Raw genomic sequence first — 16421 nt, 5'->3', positions numbered from 1 at the left:
TAGGAATTTATGGGGGTTTCCTCTGTGTTTTCAGCCTTTTTCCTCCGCACCCAGGATGTCAGAGAACTGGAAAGGGGAAGGATTTCCAAGGTGGGTTGAAGAGCTGCTGTTCTTGCCGTGGGGTGAGCCAGCCCTGTCCATCCCTCCCAAAGGCCTTTTGCCTTGTTTCTTCACAATGCCCTGGCAACGAGGATCACTCCTGCAGGGTATTAATGGTATAAGAATACTTAAAATCTTATAAATACTTTATTCAAATGTACAAGTCATTTTACTAGTTTGTTAGTGTTAAGTTAAGCTCCATATCTGTATTGTGTTTGCAGGTCTATTGCAAAGCCTCTCTGTTAACACTAATCCCATCGGGATCCCTCCTTAACAGAGGGGACTGCTGACAGCTCAGAACAAAGTTAAGCAAATTGCCCAAAACAGGGTTATCTAGTGAAGGGAGCAGGAAAGCCAAATGCAGAGGGAGGTTTTACATCTGTAAACAAAAGGCTCCCCCAGCCCCGAGGGTTTGAAACTGGGAAGGTCCCCTCTGACACAAGCAGCCGTAATTCCAGCCGGTGCTTCCTCGCAGGCTGTAACAATGGGAACATTGAGGCTCAACAACCCATCGGGAGGTTTCAAGCACCATTTGCTACTCTTGTTTACAGTCTTGTTTATTTTAAAATCAGATCTCCTCGCCAAACAGGGTGACAAAAAGAGTCAGATTAACAAACAGGGTTAGGATTCTGGTAGGGGTGTGTAGCAGCTTGCCAAACAAAAAGATGATGTTGAACATTCAAACTGGAGAACGTCCAATGAGGTAAGCCCATGTCTGTTTACCTTCACAAGCACTGCATTAATAGGTATGTACTTGAAACTTTCCAGCCACTAAGGCGAGATCACGGCTGAGAAGAGTCAGAGCTACAGGACAGAGACAGCTGCAGATCACGGAGCTGATGAGGGGATTTAGGAGAGGCTCTCCTTTCCCATCATGCAAGTGAACACTCACGTAAGGATGCGACACACACAGAGCTTTGTCTCATTCACACGAGTGCTGCTGCCTCTTTTCATGCATGCCTTGGTCTGCACTATAAAAACCGGTGAGTTTGACAGGAGTTGGTCATTTTGGCCCAGGTCCAACAATATCCCAACAATGAGGACAAAGCAAGAAGAATTCAAGGACTTGGTCAGCAGCTGGTAGAAACCGTTGCAATACCACTGGCTTCCACTGAGTTACCCCAAATTATAAATACTGAGTCTTGAGAGAGTTTTAAACGCTGGGGATTATGGCCTAATGCCATTTTATTGATACGTCTGCCTCTGTTTTGTTTTTAATCCAGTAACAGATGTGCATCTGGTCGCAGTTGTGGTGTGGGACCAAAATTTATTCTGAAGTGAGCAGCCACCAGCTTTAAAAGCAACTCTTCTTATCACCCCTGAACCAGGCAAGCCTGTAACCCTGTCTCTGAACCCCTCGTGACCTGCAACCTCCCTCCTAACAGATCTAGCTGTTGGTCACAGCCACCAGGTACATGAATAAATGGTCTATTTTTTACCTGAGAGCTGTTAGCTGGAGGATTTACGTAAGAACAGGAGAGAGGATTTTTGGCTGGTATGAGAGCAGAGTCAGCTGCAGACTTTGCTGGAGGCAGAGTGCGGCACTGCCCAGCTTCCTCACCCAGGGGCACAAATACTGTGTAACCACAAAACACAAATCCTGTAATAATTGTATATCCAGTGTTGAAGTTCAGCACTTCACCTCACTGCCTGCAGCTGAGTTCGTATCTTTTTTGCTGGTCCCGGGGAGCACTGTGACCTGCACCCAGCTAAGCCCTGCGCACACTCTTAGCCAGCAGAGACCAGCTTGAAGCCAGGGTTGGAGAGGAAGGAAGAGCAATCCCTCTTCATCCTCCTCCTCCACACATGTCAGTGCAAGCCACCAGCCGGGGGGATTTGCAAGCACTGGCCTCCAGGTCTAACCCTCCCTCCCTGCTTCTCAAACCAAAAAATATCTGCCAGACTGCTGCACTCATCAGTTTTAAACCTAACATTTAGAGTTGTTGTGCATTAAAGAGGCGAGTTTGTCTTTTGAATGGGAGTCAAACTTGTCCAGGGTGTTGTGTGCAGCGCTAACAGGCACAGAGAGCAGGAACCCCAAACAGTGCCGGTCCCCGCAGGGCTGGAGCCAGGGAGACCTCGGCTGCGTGGCCTCAGTGGAGCAGAAAGGGGGACACTGCGCTGCCGAGCCCGGCACAGGCAGACCCCTCGAGCAGGGCTGGAGCAGCCTGCACATGGAGAAAGGCTCAGCTGAAGTCGGCACCAGCTGCCCACCCTCACCAGCTGGCACTGTCTTCTCTCCCTTTTTCTCCCCCTCAAAACCACTGACATGTGCTCACACTTTGCTTTTCAGTGCAGTGGAAGCAGCTGCTGCCCCTTTCTGTGCTAGCCTGGAGATCAGAGCTGCCACCCAGGATGTGGGAGACCCTGATGAAACCCTCTTTTCTACCCAAAGAGAAGCAAGGGTTCACATCCCCCTGAAGGAGCCACCCAAGCAGTCAGGGGCTGCAGGCAGGGCTGCAGGCAGGGCTGTGGGGCAGTGCTGGGGGGAGCGGGCTACGTGTCGAGTGGTGTGGATGAGGGAGGGAGCAGGCCTGTCGCTGAGCCTGTGCCAGATGATCAGTCTTCCTCCTGTCCCTGGAGCACACCAGGAGGATAGATGTGTGCCACTGGCACCGAGCAGCACAGCAAGCAAGGGGATGGAGCAGCAACCTGGGAGCAGAGAGTAGCTGAAGGGACAGAGTGGCAGGTGCCATGGGGACATAGTGGGGCGGCAGCAGCGGCAGCACAGCCTTGCTCAGCTGGGAGCCACTCTGCCTCCCAGCCAGGGGTCCAGTAACATGAGGGCAGGCTCTGAACTGAAACGCCTTGTGGCTTGGCGCTCCCTGGCTTTTCCAGGCTCCCTGTGAAATTGATGGCATTGCTGGGGCCGGGCTCTGCTTTCTCCTAATGCCTGGGAAAAGGAAACAGTGCTGGTGCTTTGCAGCTACTGCTGTGCTCACATTTCCAAACTCCTGGCCTGTGTGCGGCTACATGCACAACCTGCTCCAGGCACAGCATCTGCTCAAGTCTTTGCTCCTGTGGCAGTTCAAACTCAATAGCACCTTCTCCTCTGGGTCCCAAAGTGGCTCAATATGAAGAGAGCAACATGCTTGTGTTCACCTCGATGAGCAATAATTATAATTGCATGCTTCATCTCAAATAATTTCTGTTTCCTACCCAAAAGCACCACAGAACTGCTGGAGAGAGGTGTTGGCCTAAAAATCACATGCAGTGTGACCTGTACCTTGTTTTCACATACTCTTCCTGCTTCATCCTTTCTCCTGTGCACCTCTCCCCGGCTGCCAGCCCCTGTGGAGTGGGGCAGAGTGCGACAGGCAGCGCAGCACTGGGTGGGACGGATGGATGTCGACACAGAGCCTGGCTGCGGTGCTGCCGGGGATGGGCATCCTCAAGGGGCCAAACCACTGCAAATGGCAACACGTGAAGAAATACACACTGCTTTTAGCTACCAGCCTAGGCAAAAAGGAAACCTTGTACCTACTGTTGTATGTAAAATATCTCCAAGGCAACAGTGCACAGCAGAAGAAGCTGCATTATATTCAGCAATATCGGTTGAATAGACTCTCGATGATGTGGGTAACCGGCAGGATGCTCCCTGGTGGGTCAGCCTACGTGTAGCCTGCTGAGTATTTTCAGCACTGCAATGCTATGAGTGCATTTGTGTTTATTTTATACATCTCTGCCTTTCTCAAATTTAGGTTGGGCGTGGAATTATTTCTAGATTCAGTTATATTTAAAAATGAAACCCAGACCCCACAAAAACAGCTGCTGCTTTTCACTCAGAGCTGGAATTTGGTGAGTCAAAAATGAAGGTCCGGTTTTAAACAATATTCAACGCTCTTTGAACTAAAGAGCTTAGTCTGTTTCGTTTAACAGAAAGATAATTACAGTAATTCGATTACAGCTTATGAACACCTATAAGGAGAACAATTGTGCTAGTTTTAGGCCTCTCTAGCCTAGCAGACAGTCGTGTTTTAAGATCCAGTGACTGCAGGTTGCAGCTCTGTAATGGCAGAGTGGGGCAAATGTGAGGAGCCAGGATAACTACACTTTGGAACAGTTTCCTGGAAACTGGAAGGAGCCTCCTACCCCAGTGGGTTTTTTAAAAACAGATCGTTTTTTCCTACATGGGATGCTGCAGGCAGGCAGGAATGCGGCTGGGGGAGTGCTGCAGTTTATAGTATGGAGAAGGTCATGTTGGAAAATTACAGTGATTTCTTATGGCTTCGGATTCTTTGAATGCAGACTGTAAGTCTACAGCAAGTAGAGCCTGTGAAATGCAAACCATTTAACAACTTACATTCTGCACAGAGGCAGGTGGCTTGGATCAACATTGCTCCGTCTTGTGCAAGAAGTAATGAATCACGTCCTTGGTCAGGAAGGTGTTTTACCAGCACCGCAGAGAAAACGAGCATTTGAATCTGCAACAAACCCCGGGCGTACTGAGCAATCGGTCAAAAAGACTTCTCACACTGAAATCCGAGGAGGTGAAAAGGCTCCACAGAAGCCCCCCCGCCCCCAGACCCGCAGGGGTGGTGCTGCAGCAGTTTTCCGGCAGCCCACGCGGTCGCGGCCGAGGCAGCGGCCCCTCCGCTCGCCCCCGGTGCTTGCTGAGCCTGGGGGAGCTTCGGGGCCAGGAGAAGGGGGACGGCGGGCCACGGAGACACTCTCCGCAAGGACCCATTCCCTCTGCACCGCGCCAGCCGCGGCGCCCCGCCGCGCGAGGGGCCCCCACGCGTGCCCCGCCCCCCGGCCCCTCGCCGCTTGCTTCCCCCGCGGTTTCTCGCCATTCATTCTGGCCGGGAGGGAAAACCGGGCTCCGCTGGCGCCATCTGGTGCTATCCGCGGGTCCTGACACCCTCCGAGGGCCGCCCCGGGCCCGGCCGGGGCGGCCCCGGGGGCTCCGGGCGGCGCTGCCCGCCTTCTGGGGCGGTGGGAGCCAGGGCTGAGTGTGCCTCCTCTGGGAGCAAGCGGCCGATCGGGGGCGGGGGACGGGTGCCAGGCAGAGGGTGCAGGGTGCCGGGGGAGCAGCGGGTTGCTGGGCCACTGCAAGCCGGCCGGCCGGCGGCCCGGTGCGGGCAACGCAGCAGCGACGCCCGCAGAAGCGCTTCTGACACCTCAAAGCGTTGCAGATGGCAGAACATCCCACCCTTATTTATACCTTTAGCTATAGATTGCCCTGACTACCTGCTTAGACCGAAGAAGAAAGAGCAAAGGCGACAATCCCTCATCAGGAGGAGATTTTTGGCAAAGTGAGTGCCAGGTCTGAACACGCGTTACCCGGCGGAGCTGTCCCACAGGGGCTGGGAGCGGCCGGGCCTGTCCACAGGCAGCTGAGAAACTTCGGAAGCCTGGGTATTTTTTTCTTAATACTATCAAGCCAATGCCATTTAACTCTTTCATGTGCAAAATTTCCTAATAAATGTCAGAATGCTGGCAAGGGGAAGAGCAGGTTTTTTGGGTCTTTTACTCCACTTCAGTGCAATAAGGACCAAAATTACTGCAAGACTCACTGGCTTCGGTGAACTGTGGATGAAGTAACAAGAGAAACTGCACTGGCGCTGGATCTGGGGCTGTGGGCATCATGGCCTGCATCCTTACCCAGAGACAGCCCCTGCAGGATTTTCTGCCAGGGTTTCCTGGCTACACAGAGAGAAAAATGAGAGGCAGCCCTCTCTCAGATGGGCAGAGATCCTACTAACCATTTATTCTTGGCCCTGCGCTGCAACTGCCACCATGGGCTCAAGGAACGCTAATTGTCACAGCCAGTCCTGCATCGCTCCCTTTCCTTGCTGTCAGGGGACGTCTGCGGCGCTGCCATCACCAGCCAGCCCTGGGATGTCACCCCCGCGGCTCAGAGGGAGCGGAGCGAGAAAGCCGATGGACACCACGTGCCGGGGCGGCAGCTGAGCGCCGCTGTGGTCACTGCCCCTTGTGGGTACAAATGGCTGGCTGGTGGCTGGGCGCAGGTCAGCCCGTCACTTCCCATGGGCCACCCTCAGGTGGTGACAGTTTTAGGATTGGCACAGTGACCTAGTCACAGCCCCGTCCTCTGCTTGCAGTTTTATTAATCAAGAATCACCAGGAGGGAGTTTAGGATAAAGACACAGAAAATAAAATGTCTTTCATGTAAAAGGAAAACAAAAACCCAGGCACTGCCCCTTTGCTTTCAGTCTGGTTTCTGATTAATTGCGGTGGTATAATATGTCAGCTCATTTCTGCTCAGTTGTTTCCAAGGGGGACTTTACCTCGGCCTTCATATATTTACTAATGTCTTTTAGAAAATATGTTCTTCAAGGCTTCTTAAATAAACCTGCATGCATGAGGCCAGTACACAAGGTGCCCACTGATGTTTGCTGGAGAAACATGGGGGGGTGGGGGGTGGGAATGACATTTCAGCCCAAGAACAGACCAGGTTACTCAGCTCCTCCCAGCACAGCCTGGGCTTTCCAATATTTCAAGAGGCCTGAGGAGCTGCTCCACTCATGTACGCAGGCACCGGTCCCTGCCTGGCTGCCAGCCCCCTGGTGCGGCTACCAGCCACCCTCTGGAGAGGATGCCGGGAAGTGGGTTCAGCTTTGGGGGTGGGAAATGGAGGGCTCTGCATAATTACTGCTTAAGGAGTATGTTCATTGTCTGAAAAACACTCTGTAGAGGTGGATTAATTTGTGTGAGCAGCATGCTGCAGCTGAGGCTCCTGTGGGGGACCCAACGGGCCCTGGAGGGGTGACCTCTCCTGGGGCGATGGGCAGGGGAAGGATGGCTCGGCTCGACTCAGCTCTCGTGGGGTATGCAAGGCCATGGGGACACAGCAGACAGCGGGGTCAGTGCCACGCAGCTGGCAGCACAATGCCGAACCCCCAGACCTGGGACCAGGACCTGGGGCCTCCTTGCAAGAGCAAGGGGTCTTGTGGACCTGCCTGCACCAGCATCTCCCCACATGGTCCATGTGCTGCCCACATGGGGACAGGCATCCCTCCAGAGTTGCTCTCTGCACAGGGTGCCGAGCACATCTCCCCCACATTGCCGGCTTACCTGTGAGCACTGCCCTTTCTGCCACGTGTCTTCCCAGGATGCGACAAGCAACAGTTTGGGTGTTCGGTGCTTTTTATCTCATCTTCTTCCACCCCACTGCACCACGTTTGCAGCTTTCTCAAAGCTCGGCCACATGCTGCTTTGCCGTGGCTCTTGGCCAAACGTTACTCACCACACAGTACAAGACATATATTTAGCCAGTGCAGAGACAATATCACCAACTTAAAAACAGGCATAAATGAACCTGCAGCTATTGCTAACACCCTCTGAGCTGGTACAGAGGGGCAGTGGATGTGGGTCACTGTGGGCAGGACAGTGTTTGGTGTGTTACCCATCACCATGGACCAGTGCAACACCAGCATGAAAATCACCTCTGCCCTCACACATCTCAGCTTGCACTGAGACTTCCCAGGTGCTGAGACCGTGTCTCTGCCCAGTGCTGGCCCTGAAGGGGTCTGCATGGCAGCCCATTGCCGAATGTAACCCCATCCTTCTGTCTCCTCCCTCCTGCTCCTGCCCGGCTCCCTGTGCCCAGCCGAGCTGCTGGTGCTGCCTGAGCACCCTGTGGGAGCCGGCGCCGAGCAGTAACCATGGAGATGCCTGCAGCTCTGGGGTACGTCCTCCGGTGGATCTGCAGAGGAAGAGAGGAAGAGAAAAGCTGCTTTGCAGAAAAGCAAACTATTATTTGCCATCACCCTCTTCTTGTTCTTCGTACATATTGCTGAATATCTGTGCCAGTGCTTGGCTAACCCTGCATCTGCAGGAACCCAGCTCCTCTGCCCAGCACAAACCCGATGGTTTCCAGCAGCTGAGCTGCAGAACTGACACCTCCAGGACGGGGACTGTTTCCAGTCCTGTGCCAGTGACAAACTCACCTCTTCTGTGGCCCATCCTTCAGACTCTCCTTGCCCCCTCTGAGGCAGCTCTGCCTGGCCCCTGTCCCTCGCAGCTGTTCCACAAGCAGCGCGTGGGCATCAGCAGCCAGGGGGAACACAAGGCGTCTCAGGGCTGCCCAGGGAGGGGAAACAGCCAAGCCCAGCGAGAACTTGTTCACGGGCACTGCACGCGTTTTTGGTTCCCATTAAGGGGGTGAATCTCTTAAATAGGTTTCACAGCAATTACCTCTGTTTGGAAAGTGTTTTGTTAAGGGTTTTCAATATCCCTACCTGCACTGCCTCCATTCACAGGCACTTTAATGAGGTAGCTCATCTTGGGGATTGTATCCAGCTCTCCTGTACCACCATACCTAAACATCTAGAAGGAGAATAAACAAGTATATGCTTTGTTAAACACAGCTAAAATCTGGGTCAGGATGAGACCAGCTTCATATGACAGTGAAAGATTTTGTCATTCCCTTAACACTTCTTTAAACTCCCCACTTGGTACCTGACCTGCTCCCAATATTTCTGTGAAGAATGAGAGTACAAGCGGCACTTACAAAATACATGTTGTTTTCACAAATCACACATTGCAAAGAGATAGATCCGCAAGCTTTGCAAGACACGGGCCCGTTACAAACAACAAACCCAACTGATGCCAAGTAGCCTGTGTGTGGTGGGCGGAGGCACCCAGACACTTGCAGTACCTCAGAAGCTGGGATCCAACTAATGCATTACCATACCTAAAGGGAATAAAAAGCCTTCAGTGCTAAACGATGCTTTCTAGTGTATTTCTAAATTGACCTGTGATACATTATTGATACATTATTTAGGAATTCACATTACAAGACCATTGCTCTTTTAGTGGGATTAGGACACTGTTAAGAAGGGAAATAGATATCATCTTTCCAAAAACGCTTCATGATTTTAAGGTGACTTCTTGTTACCGACACATTTGAACAGACCGTAATGGCAGAGCACTCCTCCTATAAACTGCTGGGGTTATTAGAAGACTGTTTCATTTACCCTGCTTCCATCCTAACATATTTGCTTTTGCATCCGGATCGCAGTTTGCCGAGCACGCTGCTAGAGCTCTCATTTACATTCTACCAAAACATCACGACTCCTTTCTTAGCCTCTTTACACCCACCTTGTTTTGCTCCAGTCCCGAATTGCAGTATTCAGCGTGTCTTGTGTGATAGCAGGGTTATGCTCTCACTATGCAAGGAATGTATAAGGCTTTTAATTTTGGTGCTCCCCTGTTGCTCGGACACACCTTTTCTGTCCTTTCCCTTTCCAGTCAGATCACGTTATCCCCAACACACCTGAGGCTTTCTCCCTTCTGCTGCCATGGAACCAGTGCCCAGATGCCCTACCGGGTCCCACTGCTCTCAGCCCCGCAGGAAATCCCTTCTCCTGGCAATCCCCGGTGCTGGGCTCTGCCGACTCGTTGTGCAAGGAGCGCATCCTCCAGAAAGGGTGCTATGCTTTGGAGGTTTTGCACATCGAAGCTGTGATTAAAATGGAATGAGGCAGTAATTGCCCTCTCAAATGAGAGAGAATACCTCACTCTGCTTCTGCAGGGCTGGTGCAAAGCTCCCCGTCTGAGAATGGCAGAGAAATCCCTTGTCCCCTCTTCTGAAAACTGGGGACATTGAGTGGTGGCACTTAGCCCCTGGGGAATGCGACCTGGCCCCTGGGTGGCAAGGGGGCATCTAAGCTCAAGAACTGCACTAAGACAGACATTGAATCGGAAACTCCCCTTTTTGGACATACCTTCATGTATGAAGACTAAGGAATCCCAGTTCTCAAAAGACAAAGGCTTTCACCACTAGCTTTTTGTCCGCACCTTCAGGGTACAATCCCGGCTAATCATGTTTCACTTTTCCCATGTGCAGTTTTACTCTAGCCCTATGGAAAATAAAAGTATCCCTTGGGAAACTGCTGGTGCCATATCCCAGGCTCTGCTCCAACAAGCTTCCTGCACAGCCCAGCACCCTATGGCAATTTCTCCTGTGGGTCCAATGAGCTGAAGATGGGACAGCATGGCCAGAGGATTGACACACTCCCTGCTGGGGGCTGAGGCAGATGGGCAGGCACCATTTCCCTGACCATATTTGAGGTAGTTGGTAGCCGTCATCCAAGCTTCAGAGGGTCAGAGGTGGCAGGAGAAGGTTCAGCCCGTGGTACAGGTCTGCCAGCAGTGGGGGGTACTGCCCTGTCGGGATGTTGTGATGCAGCTGCGTCTCAAGCATGCTTCCAAGTCACATCATGCTGAAATAAATGGCAGGCTTGTGATAAAAGTGTAACTGGCAGAGAACAGCCACTTTCTGGCTTTAAGCACAAAACAACTTTCTAAATCAACAGCACTTTTTTCCCTCATTTACTTTGGAAAGCTTGCTGACTTCGACATTGCTGCAGCCTGTCGTAAACGATGTCTGAAATGAAACTTTCCCCCTTCTCCAGCACAGCCAGACTCCAGCAGTGCGTTGCAGCTGGACACAAACCACATCGGGTCCCACCTGGGTGGTAGGGGAGGTTTTGCTCCTTTTGTTGGTCACAGCATGCACAGCTTGATTTTTTATTTTAAATTACAAGCAAGCCACTTTCTGCCCCCTGAGGCCAGCCTCTGCGCAGGGTCCCCTCCAGCCAGGCTGGGGGCTGCAGCCGGGGTCTGATCCTGCTCAGCAGTGTGGGCAGGTTGGCAGCAGCCTGTCCCCCTGCGCTCACTCCCAGTGCCTGGAGAGGCTGCGGGAAGGCAAGCTTCTACAGCATCATCCCAGGACAGGCAAAATGGTGGAGTGTAAAAGTAGTTTAAAGTTTTGTTTTTCCCCCATGTGCTCCTTCTTCAGGCGCTGGAAGGGGAGGATGAAGCCTGGGCTGCAGGCAGAGTGGGCAGGGCTGGCAGGGTGGGCAGCAGGGGGTCACCATGCCCCTGTGCCACAGGCCCCGGCTATGGCTGCGTAGGCAGTAGGCAAGCGGCAGATCCAGCCCATGCCTTTGGCAAGGCTCAGCATGGCCAAGTGCGGCTCTGGCACAGAAGCCTGAGCCCCGGCTGGCGGTAGCCTGGCAGGAGGGGGATGAGGCTGCCGCGGCACAGGAGCTGAATGGGAGCCAGAAATGCAGTGTTATTGCAAGAAAAGAAGCTGTGGGAGTGTGGTATCCCTCAGAGAACATTTTTCCCTGTCTACCGTGCAATAATAAATGTTAGCTGATGTGCAGCCAGAGCCCCAGGCGCCGGCTGTGGGTGCTGTGCCCAGGGAGATGCAAATCCGCTGCGGAGAGGCTGGGGGGATGAACTGAAAGTGATAAGGAGCGTGGAAAAGCTTGCTTGGGAAGAAATGCTGGAAGAAGTGGAGTTGGGAAGAGAAGAGAAGGAGAAGAGAAGAGAAGAGAAGAGAAGAGAAGAGAAGAGAAGAGAAGAAGAGAAGAGAAGAGAAGAGAAGAGAAGAGAAGAGAAGAGAAGAGAAGAGAAGAGAAGAGAAGAGAAGAGAAGAGAAGAGAAGAGAAGAGAAGAGAAGAGAAGAGAAGAGAAGAGAAGAGAAGAGAAGAGAAGAGAAGGCTGAAGGGAGAGGTGATAACAGGCTGCTTTGAAGGGATTGGGAGTAGCTCAAGGGCCGCTGCTGAACAGCCGGGGCTTGACACAGGGGTTTGTTCCATGACTGCTTGGCCAGGCTGACCCTCCTCTTTATGGCTGGTGCCAGTGACTGCCGGGGCTGCCTGCACGGACATGGGTCACTTGCCTGGCAGATGCTGTGGGGTCCAGTGTGGGGCTGAGCCAGTCCCTGCTGCAGGCAGAGAGGGGCAGGAGCCGCTCTGCTCCAGATGGCAGTGCTGCTGCTCCCAGCTCTCCCAGCCTTCCCAGTGCTCCCAGCCGTGCTCGGTGCTGCAACACTGGCTGAACAACAGGTCTCTAGTAGTTTGTTTCTTTACTTGTTTTAGCTTTCGTAGCCCTTAGCTGAAAGCACAGCTTATGCGAGTGCAAAAACAGAATAAATGGTGTCCTGTAATGGGGTTTTATTTCCCGATGGAGTTTCAGTGCAATGCACCAGCCACAGCTCAACTCACAGAGGTGCTGCCTGGCCGTGTGCTGGTAAATGGCATGTGGTTGTCCATTGAGGGCTTCCTGAGCCCCCTGGGAGGCTGCAGTGCCCATTCAGACATTGTGGGTTATAATCAAACACTTACCTCTAGGAAATAATATAAGCCTCTAATAATTTGAGTGATTATGTTGCAGCAGAGGTTTGAAATGGAAGTGCTTGGGAAGAGCCAGGGAGCTGCCAGCACTGGGGCGCAGTCAGTCCTGGTGAGTGCAGGGGGATGCTCACAGCAGATGAAGTCCAGCACCTGGTGAGGTTTAATTCCAGCACACAAGGCTTCCTGGCAGAGGTGCTGCTTCTCACGGAGTTTAACTGGCGGTTGGCAAAAGTCAAGAGGTTTTCTAAGCAGGAAAGATTCAAAAAACTTTAGTTATGCTAAGTGGCACTTGCTTAAACCAACAGTGGGTTTGTGTCTGGCGGAGGTGACACAGGACTTGTTTGACATTTCCTTGCTTCAGCCCATTACAGCTATGACATATTTTTCCTTAATATTTAACAAGTAAAAAGCTAGATGAAGCCCAGGACACATAGATGGCTGTAAGGAGCTGGACAAAGGACGGGTTCCTTCAGCAAATCTTTCCTAATAGTTTCAGGTCCTCTGAAAAGAGGTATTTTTCTCCTTAATGTATTTTGTAAAGAAGCTTTGCTAAAATATAGAATTAAACTCCTTTTTTTTTTTTTTTTGCTTTTTAAATGGTACTAATCAGCTTAACACAATGAAGGGCACAGTGGATAAGTTTCTTTTTAATTTTAGAAACCCTTGCAATCCTGATCTCACTGTTGAATTAGTCGGGGGTGCCCTGTCTCCAAATCTACTTTCCGTGCATCTGCAGGGTGGGAGGGGAGGGAGAAGGAGATGTGGAGGGACACATCTTCCACCCTGATCTCTGCTGGACATTCTCTGGATGCATTCCCCAATGCAGCCAGGACAGATATAGGGAGCCTGAGGCAGCACCCAACATGCCAAGGTGCCATCCCCTTCCAGCACCTGGGGATTTAATCAGAGCTGAGCTTGATGCTCAAGGCCAAGAGAAATGTTTCACTGCTGGAGTTTTGGGGTTTTTTACATAACAGATTTTATGGTAAAAGTATGGCAGTGCCAAAGAGGAAGTTTTCTGGTCCTGGTTGTGTTTGATTCTGGTATAATCAGATAACCAGATTCATTTAAGAAAAGCTATTCCATCCTGGAGTCTGGACACAAGCTTTTGTACACTTTGTATGTTTCAAACTTGCTGCACTTGAGCACAGCATAAATCCCTGTCTCTTCAACCATAGCATCACTTTTTTAAAAGTCTGTGCACTGATTTGCTTTTAACACCCGTTATATAGGGCATTCAACTCCTCAGTGGCCAGCAGGGCAAAAAAATAATCTGATATTTAAAAAAACCTCTGTATATAAATATGTATGCCTGCAACGGAGCAGAACAGCCCGCGGGAGCCAACCCACCTCCCGTTCGGCGTGCTGCTGCAGCCCATACATATGCATATCCGGCTCCTGGCATATTTATAAACGCTCACTATATGCATATCTAGAAAAGCACCAGGTCGGCCGCTGGCCCTTTGCCGGGGCGTGGGGTCTGCTGGGGCGTGCTGCAGAGGCAGGGCACGATGGGGCCTGGGGCTGCACAGGTCCACAGCCCTGGCACTCACCGGTGGCCGTCCCACCCTGGGCATCCTCACCCGGGTTGGCAGGCACAGTTTTGGAAAAAACCCTGCGTGACACCTGCAGCCCACTTGGGAGCAGTTCACTCCCCAAAGTGTAAAATTACATTTCCAGAAAAAATGAACATGCTGCAAGTGGCTGGGAAACACAAGTGGCAGGAGGTGGCTTTGAGCAGCTATTTTAGTGGTTTATTTTAAAAACACAGGCAGTGAGTGCCCCTGGCAGAGCCAGAGATGCCAGCATTTCAGAGAAACGTGTTGAAGAAATGAGGGGAAAAAAAACCAGAAAGATTTCTGCTTCCTTAGGAGGTTTGCAAATGTGGTCTTTGGAGGACCAAGGATGCTGATTAATTTGAACAACAGAGACCCTGACATCAATTAAATACTGCTGATGAGGTGAGGTCAATAGTAATTATAACCTGCTCATATCTTCACGCATTATAGACATGTTTAATCTTTTTATTTAAAGCTTTTTACTGAAATAATGTGGCATGATAATTTCCTACAGTGTCCTGTTTCTAATTAAGTAGTTGGAAATACAGTGGATTGCACTTAATCATCTCTGTTTCAGTTAAGTCCTTGCTAAAGAAGTACCTTTAGTTCTATTTTTGTTTTATTTTTTGAACTGTAGCCTTTTAAGTGGCTTTGGAAATGGAGATCACACTTGTATCCGTATTTATATACCCTTTACAAATGTGCGCCTTACAGTCAGTGACCATGACTGTGGGACAGCCGTACCTTTGCGTTTTACAGGAAAATCCATTTTCTGTGTATTTCTGGCTTTGCCTGATGCTCACTGAGTACCAGGTTAGTGCTGAATACGAAAAGCGCAAAGGACATTTGCTCAGCAATTGATCATTATCCATGTGTGGCTGGCTGGTGTCAGTGCATTGGCACAGAGACCTCTGGCTGCATCGCTGGGCTCCTCTGCGGGACCTGCCGCAGGAGGGCAATGCCCCTTCCTGAGCAGCTGGAGGCGGCTGTGCCCGGGGCGGGCAGTGGGGGTCCTGTCGTCAGCCCACACAGAGCTCACCTTGGGGTGACACATCTGAGGATCTCAGTGAACTTGACAGTTCAAAGCCAGTGATGCCACTATTGTTAGTGCATTTCATTCCCAGAAGAGGGGAGCCGGGTCTGCTCTTTGCCGGTGGGGCAGCACAGGCGGGTGGCAGGGGTGGCTGAAGGCAAGACGCATACAGCTTCAGCTTCATAACCCTATAGCAGGTCCCAGGGGTGCCTGGTTCTGCTGGAGCACAGTGATGGTGGTGGAAATGACAGGTTGGTACAGGAGAAAAGTCATATCTTAGAGCTGCAGAGGGAGCCCTGGCTTCCACCTGCACAACTGTGCTCTACCTCATTAGTATCTTATTCAAAGCAGCTTTGATTCAGGGACTGTCCAGGTCAGTTTTCAGACATGTAGAGCTGAGTACTAAGTCCACTAAGACAGATCACAATTTTTCCTTTTTTCCCCATCTGGCCAAGAAGGTGCTGCCGGCAGCAGAGCGAGCCTGGGGAACCGCAGCCCCCATCCCACCAGCAGCCAGGGGCGATAAAAGAACTAGGTGCTATTCAAGGACAGGGGAGGGCATGTGTGCCGGCCTCCTGCCACCACTGGTGGGCATTTCTAATGATGGGCCATATGAAAGGTATTAACCAAATTTTTTAAACCTAGCTCTGAAATCTTACTGAGTGTTTTAACCCAGACAATTAAGAGAGAGCATGACAGCCAGTGGCTAAATATAGCTCTGGAGCGGTGGCAGCAGCAGGGCTTGGGAAGACGTTCTGAACGGAGGCTGGGAAACTGGGGAGTGCTGGTGAGGGGGGGCGTCCACCAGTTCACGCTTCACTGCCTGAGCTGAAAGTGCAGCCAGGAACGCTAAAGCAGCTCCTCCATCGCACTGCCAGCTGGGAATACACTTCAGTACATATTATCGCTGATTTGAATCTCTGTGGAGGGTTTATAGCTAAGGTGAACCATGCTGGGAGCACAAGTGGTGGGGAGGAGAAGGGGCCAGACCGCAGCACCATGGGCAGTGTGGGATGCAGCTGGGCACAGGGCCGCTCCTCAGCTGGATCTCCCAGGGCATGTCGGTGGCTCTTGTTTCTCGTCCTCAGCTCCTCTCTCTGCATATTTTCCAGAAACTGTGAAAGGATTTGTCCAAAGCATCCATTACCGTATGCAGTGGCCGGAGTTGTCTGTTGACATTGCCTTGAGCATCACTGCTTGTTGTGAGGGTGCCAGGGGAACAGAGGGCTGTGCCAGCATGCTGGGGTTCGGGGGCACTGCCAGTGCTGCCTGGCCAAATCAGGCCTTCTATCATAGGTCTTGAAGCTGCTGGTTCTGAGACTGAGTCTGTGCTCCCATATGATGACCCCGGTCTGTCTACCACCAGCTTACATCCTTGTGCCAGAGAGGTTGCAGCTCAAGTAGGCTGGTCTGGAGCTCGCTTTCCTTCTCTCCAGCTGCCCTCGACATCCCTGGGGCTCACCATTTAGGATGTGCTAATGTGGGTTTTGGACTGTGTTCATTTAATAGTCACTTGGCATTGAGACAAATGTATTAGATTTGTTGGAGAAAGTTAATATCCCAGTTAAGTGGCTTTTATAGTTCCAGCCCAGCTGAGAGAGCTGATGCCGTGATTAC

The 16421-nt window shown here is 51.5% G+C and overlaps 1 long non-coding RNA gene across 1 annotated transcript; it reads left to right on the top strand.

The window, feature by feature from the left end:
• The first annotated feature begins 222 nt into the window (after positions 1 to 222).
• Positions 223 to 5542, top strand: LOC135314396 (uncharacterized). The gene is made up of 2 exons (XR_010373896.1): positions 223 to 1510; positions 2393 to 5542. It is a non-coding gene; the product is annotated as an uncharacterized LOC135314396 (long non-coding RNA).
• The last annotated feature ends 10879 nt before the right edge of the window (positions 5543 to 16421 follow it).

This window comes from Phalacrocorax carbo, chromosome 7 (genome assembly GCF_963921805.1).
Source record: "Phalacrocorax carbo chromosome 7, bPhaCar2.1, whole genome shotgun sequence".
NCBI lineage: Eukaryota > Metazoa > Chordata > Aves > Suliformes > Phalacrocoracidae > Phalacrocorax > Phalacrocorax carbo.
Note: the sequence above shows the minus strand (reverse complement) of the source record. Positions and strands in the feature narration are given on the sequence as shown.